Raw genomic sequence first — 9,827 nt, 5'->3', positions numbered from 1 at the left:
AAAGTCAGTCTTGGGAGTTTCTTCTTCGTTTGATGTGGCATTTTTAAAAAGATATATATTTAGTTTTTTTTCTTTTCTTCCCTCTTTTGATCTCAAGCCATGCCCAGAAGAAACACAAGGCTGATGACCAGTTTCCAGGCCTGTATTAATGGTGCTCTGTAACCAGCCACTGAATATATGTGACAATGACTTTCCCTCTGATTTCCTCCCTCTTCCTGGAGTAAAGTGTTCAGACTCCATTCTACAACTCCACATGATGACAGAGATAAATGAGGGAATTACTGTGAAGGGAATTAGAACCACAATTAATATTTCATGTTTAACAGACCTAACCTGAAAGGAACTTTATAAGGGTGAGCACTCAGCCATGTGTGAAGGTCTGAGGCGTAGCTAAATTTGCTGGGGATTTAGGGGCTGCTTTAGCTTGTCACAAACCTGACACATATTCTGTCTGACACAAAATATGTCAGTAAATTACATAAGAGATAAGGGATAAGAGATAAACTAAGAGCCAAGTGTAAATATATTAAAAATATGTTGTGATTTTTCAGAAATGAAGATATCAGACTCAGACTGAGGATGGTTTGGAAGGTCTGATATATATATACTGTTTAATGCAAGTTGTCTGTTAATAATCATTATTACCCTATAAAAGGAACCTGCATTATATCACTTTGTGGTATAGCTTATTGGGATTCCAACATGGCCCCCTACTGGGCCAGTCCTTCATTGAGCTCAGCTTTAGTCACAATATCACCGATGAGAATTGTGCATATTCGATATTAGTGGGAATAAGAACATAAGAACATAAGAAATAGAAGCGGGAGTAGGCCACATGGCCCCTCGAGCCTGCTCCACCATTCAATCAGATCATGGCTGATCTTCGACCTCAACTCCACTTTCCTGCCTGATCCCCATATCTCCTGATTCCCCTAGAGTCCAGAAATCTGTCTACCTCAGCTTGAATATAATAGAATGGAAAGTAAACAGAAATGGAGATGAAGAAGTAATACAGAAAAGAAAAAGAGCTTAAAGAGAAACAAATAAAATATATCGAAATGTAGATTGATTAAAAGAGTAAATAGGGACCGTAACAGACAAGGAAAGTGACAGAAACAGTTATCAAAAGACCCACAGTGATCAAGAGGGGGAAATAGAGATACTGAGATCAAGAGGAAAAGAAAGAGGCAGATCAAGAGCGAACAAGACATCAAAAGGGAAAGAGAGACCAAGATCATAGAATTATAGTATCATAGTATGGTACAGCACAGAAGGAGGCCATTCAGCCCATCGTGTCTATACCGGCTCTTTGACAGAGCTATCCAATGAGTCCCATTCCCTTGTTCTTTCTCCATAGTCCTGTATTTTTTTTCCCTTTAAGTATTTATCCAATTCCCTTTTGAAAGTTATTATTGAATCTGTTTCCACCACCCTTTCAGGCAGTGCATTCCAGATCATAACAACTTTATGCGTAAAATAATGTTTCCTCATGTTGCCTCTGGTTCTTTTGCTGATCACCTTAAATCTATGTCCTCTGGTTACTGACCCTTCAGCCAATGGAAACTGTTTTTCCTTATTCGCTCTATCAAAACCCTTCATGATTTTGAACACCTCTATCAAATGTTCTCTTAACCTTCTCTGCTCTAAGCAGAACAACCCAGCTTCTCCAGTCTCTCCGCATAACTGAAGTCCCTCATCCCTGGTACCATTCTAGTAAATCTCTTCTGCACACTCTCTAAGGCCTTGATATCCTTCCTAAAGTGTGGTACCCAGAATTGAACACAATACTCCAGCTGTGACCTAACCAGTGTTTTATAAAGGTTTAGCATTACTTCCTTGCTTTTGTGCTCTATGCCTTTATTAATAAAGCCAAGGATCCCATATGCTTTTTTAAGAGCCTTCTCAACTTGCCCTGCCACTTTCAAAGATTTGTATACATACGCCCCAGTTCTCTCTGTTCCTGCACCTGATTTAAAATTGTACCATTTGGTTTATATTGCATCTCCTCATTCTTCCTACCAAAATGTATTACTTTACACTTCTCTGCATTAAATTTCATCTGCCATGTGTCTCTCCATTTCACCAGTCTGTCTATGTCCTCCTGAAGTCTGTTACTATCCTCCACATTGTTTACTACATTTCTGAGTTTTGTATCATCTGCAAACTTTGAAATTATACCCTGTACATCCAAGTCCAGGTCATTAATATATATCAAAAAGAGCAGTGGTCCTAATACCGAACCCTGGGGAACACCACCATATACTTCCCTTCAGTCCGAAAAACAAACATTCACCACTACTCTGCTTTCTGACCCTTAGCCAATTTTGTGTCCACGCTTCCATTGTCCCTTTAATCCCATGGGCTTCAATTTTGCTAACAAGTCTATTATGTGGTACTTTATCAAATATCTTTTGAAAGTCCATATACACAACATCAACCGTACTACCCTCATCAACCCTCTCCATTACTTCATCAAAGAACTTAATCAGGTTAGTCAAACATGCTTTTCCTTTAACAAAACCATACCCACTTTCATTTATTAGCCCATACTTTTCCGAGTGCCATTTAATTTTGTCCAGGATTATTGTCTCTAAAAGTTTCCCCACCACTGACATTAGGCTCACTGGCCTGTAATTATCCTTCTCCCCTTTTTTGAACAGGGGTGTAACATTTGCAATCCTCCAGTCCTCTGGCACTGCTTCCATATCTAAGGAGGACTGGAAGATTGTAGCCACAGCATGCTCAATTTCCTCCCTTACTTCCCTCAATGACCTAGGATGCATCCCATCAGGACCGGGTGACTTTTCCATACCCTCTGCTTCCACAAGAAGATCTCCTTTTTTGTCCCTAATCGGCCCACCCCTTCTCTGACTACCCTTTTACTATTTATATTTTTATAAAAGACTTTTGGTTTCCCTTTTATGTGAGGCACTAATCAATTCTCACACTCAGTCTTTGCCCCTCTTATTTCCTTCTTTACATCTCCTCTGTACTTTCTGTATTCATCTTGGTTCTCAAATATATTATGAATCTTACATTTATCATAAGCCTCCTTTTTCTGTTTCATTTTAATCACCATATCTTTAGTCATCCAGCTTTGGATTCCTTTCCTCATGGGAATGTGTCTAATCGGCACCCGAATTTTCTTCCCCTTGAAGGCTTCCCATTGCTCAATTACTGTTTTGCCTAACAATTTCTGATTCCAATCCACCTAGGCAAGATCCCTTTTTAACGCTTTGAAATTAGCCCTCCTCCAGTTAAGTATTTTTAGGCTTGATTGTTCCTTTATTCATAATTATTCTAAACCTGATGATATGATCACTGTTCCCCAAATGCTCCCCCCTGAAACATTCTCCATCTGCCCTACTTCATTCCCCAGAACTAGATCCAGCACAGCTTCTTTCCTCATCGGGCAGGAAATCAAGAAAGTTCTCTTGTATACATTTCAGGAATTCCTCCACTTCTTTATCCTTTACACTGTTCCTATCCCAGCATATACCAGCATATATTGGGATAATTGAAGTACTCCATTATTCCATCTCTATAGTTCTTGCTTCTTTCTGTAATTTGCTCCTCTATCTCCTTCCCACTATTTGGTGGCCTGTAGTCGACACCTAGTAATGTAATAGCTCCTCTATTGTTCCTTATGGGAAAAGATGGAAAAAGAAACATAGGAATAGAATAAAATTAAAACTGAAATGAAAAGATGACCACAACACTGACAGAGTAATCAAGAGGTCAGAATTCACATATTCTTGCTCTTTGTTTTGAAAGGGTGTAGAACCCAGGACTTGATTGCTTTAGATATAATTTACAACTTCCTCCTTGAATTTTTTTTTAGCTAGCTAAGTTGTTACTGTACTGAGTGAAATTTGGTTTGCTCAAATCTTCCTCCATTGTTAGTTAGCTTAATTAGCATCGCTATGTGTACACATGACCTACTTTGGAAAAATAAAGGCATTCTTCCTACTTTAGGATAGTGATGTGTAATTATCACATGCGTCAATGAGGAATAACAAAGAATCTCATTGTTAGGAGTAAGTGTATCAATACATAATTCTTGGGGAAATAGAGATTCCTCATTTAGCTTCCTGGATTATTGGTATCTGTTTTAATAAATAGAATGCCTGAATTATGCCCATTTCGTTGGTGGTGGATATTTTGTAATCAATAGATAGTGCATTAGATTCCCTGAAATAGATTTCTTAGCCAGTGATGTATATTTGTTTTCAATAAAAATCCTATTTACTAGCCTGCTTATTTCCTAGTTAAGTCGATAGGTAAAAACCCAGAGGGATTAATGAAGAAGTCCCCGAGTAAGTATTGATATAGGTTCACTACATTTGGTGTTGCTGCCATTTTAATGCTTTTCCAGAAGACAACCAACTCAGGCACCTGACATATAATGGTGTCATGCTAAAAAAATCTCTGAAAATCCAATAGGAAGCATGAAACTAATTCTGACAGAAATTTTTATTAAGTGCTCCATTGGATGGCTACTGCTGCTGCCCCAGAAGTGACTGGGCCCACTTACGTGCAGATCAATGTGGCAGGCAATGAAGGTTCACTTATTCCAAATTGAACAACCACACATCCATGAACTGTTTATCAAGCAAGATCCTTCCTGCATAGTTGTTGCCCCTGTGCAACGCCTTATTGCATGAATGGCTTACAACTGACGATTACCAAAAGGAGCTCTGTGGTTTGAACTAACAATGCACAGATACTCTGAACACAACAGCAACAGACCAACTTACTAGAAGAGCGCAGTCTGTGTTTTAGTATTTCACGCTGTGCAAATTCAAACTTTGGTTGCTGGAGGTGTATTTTGCTTTAAATGGTTCTAAGTCCTCTTGAAGTATTTTGTCCAGATATGCACATGAGCATGTATAGACTAAGCACAGGCAAGGGATGGAGAAATAGCAGAGAGATCATTATTTGTTAATTTGACAACAGAGAAATGTTATAATCTAACATGGTAGATGTTTACTTTTTGATAATGTTTTAAAAATGATTACAGGCTGCAGGGATTGTTATCCATTGAACCAGGTAATCACGACACCACAAATTACTCAATGTTCAGCAAACCGTGAGTCGTTTCAACAAGTGTCTGATCAATGGCCCAAGTAAAGTTGCTGCCTGCTTTCTGGCACAGAAACATGATAACCCTGAAAACAACTCGAGACAGATCAATACAATATAACCCCAATTAAAGACACATAGATCCCTGGGTTATGAATCAATAGTGAGGAACTTACAAAATTTCAAGTAGCCTGTTTTCGAGTGATAAGTTACTTGATAATTGAGCTAATATTTAATGTAACAAGTTACTTACTATAAGGTGTTTACTGATAATCACTGCTACCCAAATGTTGGACATTCACTAAGATTACAATATATCTGACATTGTCACCTTGATATCAGCAACTTTCAGCCATAGGGAGTGAGAGGTTTTTTGTGCTGCTAGTATTCCAACATTATTTTTAGGGAACAAATTATTCTTGCACCGATTAGAGATACAACAACATATGGTTGAGTATTTGCTCCCAATCAGATGGTCATGAGTGTTAGTCCATCTGACTGTCAGTCAAACTCATTCACCTTGGTTAGTTGAATTTTATCACTTCAGATGAGTTGCTGGATGGGTAGGCACATGGAAGTGAGGCGTTCTGTGGGAACCTATAGGAAAATGTGTACGAGCAAGATATTACTTGTCCCAGTTGTGACAGGTAGGCACGAGTGACAGGTAACTTTGAGTCTATCTCACTTTGAAGCCAATCTTGTGACTACTTGCAGTGCAGCCTGTCTATAAACATTTCTATCGAAATGCCAGTAAGGTGTCTTCTTCAGCTTCTCTCAGTTTCTTACTTATATATGCAGTCTGTCTCACACCTTGACTGCTGCCAACTCCAGTCTGCCCATAGTTACTGAGTTCCTCTATTTATAAGCCATATTTGCTACGCAAATGTTGATGATATATTGAGATAACATAAGAAGAAAACAAAGTAAAAAATGTGATATAATACTCAAACAATGTATTTTTACAATTTTGTTCAAAACTAAGAAAATTAACTTGGCTTGTAAAGAATTAATTCAGTTGAAGGTATAAAATCTTCTGCACATCATACTCTTGTAGCACACACTAATATAATAGAATAATAAAAGCATTTCCTCAAAATCTGGTCTTTATAGTCCTACACAAAAGATATTGAAATCTGAGGTTTCTATAACTGTACTATTAGCTATTAACCCGAACTGAGACATTCAACTTTCATTGCATGCTTGTTCTTCTCCCATCCCTGAATTACTGTACACAACTTTCATTTCAACACTCAGTTCACATACTCCTTACCAGCCTGTTCCAACCAGTCTTGTCCCATTTTGTTTGTACAGAATCTGCCTGTTTAATTTTAGATCTTGGACCTGGATTTCTGATCATCACGACCTCTGAATACGAGACAGACTTGAAGCAGAAGCAAATTTCCCTAATCCCTGTTTACTCAACAGATGCATTACATATTTAGAGCAGTTCCCAGCCCCTAAGCTCTGTGTAAATGATGTAAATGTGCTCACTGCAGTGTTAGATCTTTGATCCCAATGGATACAATGACGTATGGCCCTCAAGAAAACTGACATATGTTAAAAGTGTTCTTCTCACTTATTGAAAAACAAAATGTTTGCAGCAGCATAATTGCATTTACTACCAATATTAGTCTTCCATTGAACTGTTTGGCCACTGACCCTCTGTTATTTATCACCCTACAAATCAATACTCCTCCACAGTGAACAAATGTGCCTACAGGTCTTCTAAATATATGTAATGCACGATATCTCTGAACAGTTGCTGTACTATACGAAATCATTGGAAGATTGAGACTACAAATGGAAAGACATTATTAACAGTGACTGCTGCGAAGATCCTCATGTAAATCTAACTCTTCCCCTCCTTTGATAAAGCATGGCAGACAGCCAACAGGATACTTGAGATGAGACTCTCATTAATATTTGAGAGAGTGCACCCGCTACTTTTGATGTAGAGACCTCCATGCAAATCATGAACTGTCTTGGCTGTCCCACATGGAATATTTTTTTTGGTCTTTTAGAAAACCAAATGAATAATGTTCAGTCACCATCCAATTCCTTCAAACAGTACTGGGGAAGTGAAAACTTTAAGATGGATTTTTAATAAGAGCCTCAGGTGGGATTTTAGGATTTCATTGAGTTTCATTAAAAAAGCAATAATAAAGAATGCTAACAGATGGAGTGGTGGAAACTGGTTATACATTTCAAAGGTTTGTTAGTCAATATGGGCTCTAATTTGGGCCGTGTAGTGCCCGTTGTTTCGGCATTACGCGGCATCCCGAAGTGCCAAGATGGCGTCTTGACTGCGCATGCACGTTTCCAGTGTGACGTGCGCCGGATGCAGATAATGAACGCTGGAATCATGTAAAGTAAGGAGAAAATGGATACAATCAGTGTGCAATGCTGATTTAAAGTGATAGACACCATTTTGGGACTTAACGCTCAACTCAACGCACAGTCTTAACTCTGACCATCTGAACGTGGCTTAGAGTGCTTGGAGGACCATCACCAGCGCTATTTAAAGGGACCATGCAGGATTTACAGGCTAGTGGCTGGATTATTGCTTCTGGCTGCCGAAACATTTGTAACAGATTTTGGAGGTCTCCCACACTTGAATACTAAGACGCGGGGACATAGCCTAACATTTAGAGCCAGGACGTGCAGGAGTGAAGTTAGGAAACGCTGTTACACACAAAGGGTGGGAGACGTTTGGAACGCTCATCTGCAAACGGCAGTTGATGCTAGCTCAATTGTGAATTCTAAATCTGAGATTGATAGACTTCTGTGAACCAAGGGTATTAAGGGATATGGGGCTAAGGCGGGTATATGGAGTTAGGTATAGGTCCACCATGACCTCATTGAATGGCGGAACAGGCTCAAGGGGCTAAATGCCACTGCCACTTGCTGCCTCTTGATAAGCGCCACCTTCTCCTGCAAGAAAGCGAGACATGTTTGGGTGATGTGCCTGTCATGGTTGAATAGCTACCAGTGTTTGTGGCCTGTGAGTTGTGGGTGTGCGGCTTGCAATAGTGGTAATATGTAAGGGTGAAAGGAAGCATCTGGTTGGAAGAGTTGAGTGATAATGGAAAGAGTTTGTTGGTATGTGGGTGATGGGGGGGTGTAGTGCGTGGAGCAGTGGATGTAGCTAGTGATGCAGTTGGTAGGAGACACCACTTGACAGTTGACCTCACTCACCTTGCCCACTCGTGTCAAAACATTGAACTTCTTCCTGCACTGCATCCATGTTCATGATGCTGTGCGCCTGGCATTGACTTCGTCTCCCACTGCCTCCCACTTCCTTTTGGGTATATGTCTGGACGGCTAATTGCCCCACCCCCACCCCCACCGTGGATATAGGATGTCCCTCCTTCTGTCCCCCTCTTGCACCAAGGCCTCTAGTGCATCATCAGCGAACCTTGGTGCACGCACTCTCGCAGGCCTGGTACAAACTTAGATCGGCAGATTGGTGAGGTCTGGCATGCAGATTGGAGGATGTGGGATTTAGTAGTGCGCAACCTTTATTCAATGTTTTAACATAACTCATCAGTTTGTAAACATAGGGATGGGAGCTGCATCTGTGTTTTGCATATGCGACATCTGATCTCTGTTCAGGCTCCGTGCAGACAGCAGACTGTTATTTTCAGCAAATAACAGGTACCAGCTACCTTTAAGAGATTTTTAAGAGACAGCCTCCCTTTAAGAGATTGGAGCTTCCCCCTGCTGGTGGAAAGTGCGATTTGCATGGAATCCTCGTTCAATGCTGATTTCTAACACAGATTGCAGGTAAGTCCTTAGGGCTGACGAAACTCTCGTCCTGCCTGTACAGGGGCATTGGGCGTGGGGTAATAGCGAATCACACTACCTATGCCCTAAAACAGGCCCTATCCAATTTTTTTCCCCCCAAATCTGTAATGCTGGGAAGTATAATAACGCTACAAACTCTGTCCTGTATAATTAGCAAACATATTACATTTATAAAAAGCTCTGGTTACACCCCATTTAGAGTACTGCGTTCAGTTCTGGGCACTGTACCTCAGGAAGGATATATTGGCCTTCAAGGAGATGCAGCGCAGATTCACCAGACTAAAAGGGTTAAATTATGAGGACAGGTCGCAGAGATTCGGCTTGTATTCCCTTGAGTGTAGAAGACAAAGGAGTGATCTAATTGAAATATTTAAGATGATTAAAGGAGTGGATAAGTTAGATAGAGAGAAACTATTTCCTCTGGTGGAGGAGTCCAAAACAAGGGGGCATAACCTTCAAATTAGAGCTAGGCCATTCGGGGGTGATATCAGGAAGCACTTCTTCACATAAAAGGGTAGCGGAAGTCTGGCACCCTCTCCCAAAAAAGCTGTTGAGGCAAAGGTCAATTGAAAATTTTGAAACTGAGATTGAAATATTTTTGTTAGGAAAGGGTATGAAGGGTTATGGAACCAAAGCAGGTAGATGGACTTAAGATACAGAGCAGCCATGATCTAATTGAATGGTGGAGCAGGCTCGAGGGGCTGAATGGCCTCCTCCTAACCCTTTTAGTCTGGTGAATCTGCACTGCATCCCTTTGAAGGCCAATATATCCTTCCTGAGGTACAGTGCCCAGAACTGAACGCAGTACTCTAAATGGGGTATAACTGTAATATGTTTGCTAATTATACAGGACAGACTTTGTAGCGTTATTATACTTCCCATGTTCCTCCTCCTATGTTCCTATGTACAATGGAGCTCACTAAGGAACAACCCTGATATGA

This window comes from Heptranchias perlo, chromosome 5, assembly GCF_035084215.1.
Source record: "Heptranchias perlo isolate sHepPer1 chromosome 5, sHepPer1.hap1, whole genome shotgun sequence".
NCBI classification, from domain to species: Eukaryota; Metazoa; Chordata; class Chondrichthyes; order Hexanchiformes; family Hexanchidae; genus Heptranchias; species Heptranchias perlo.
The sequence above is the reverse complement of the archived record's forward strand: the minus strand, read 5'-3'. Positions refer to the sequence as shown.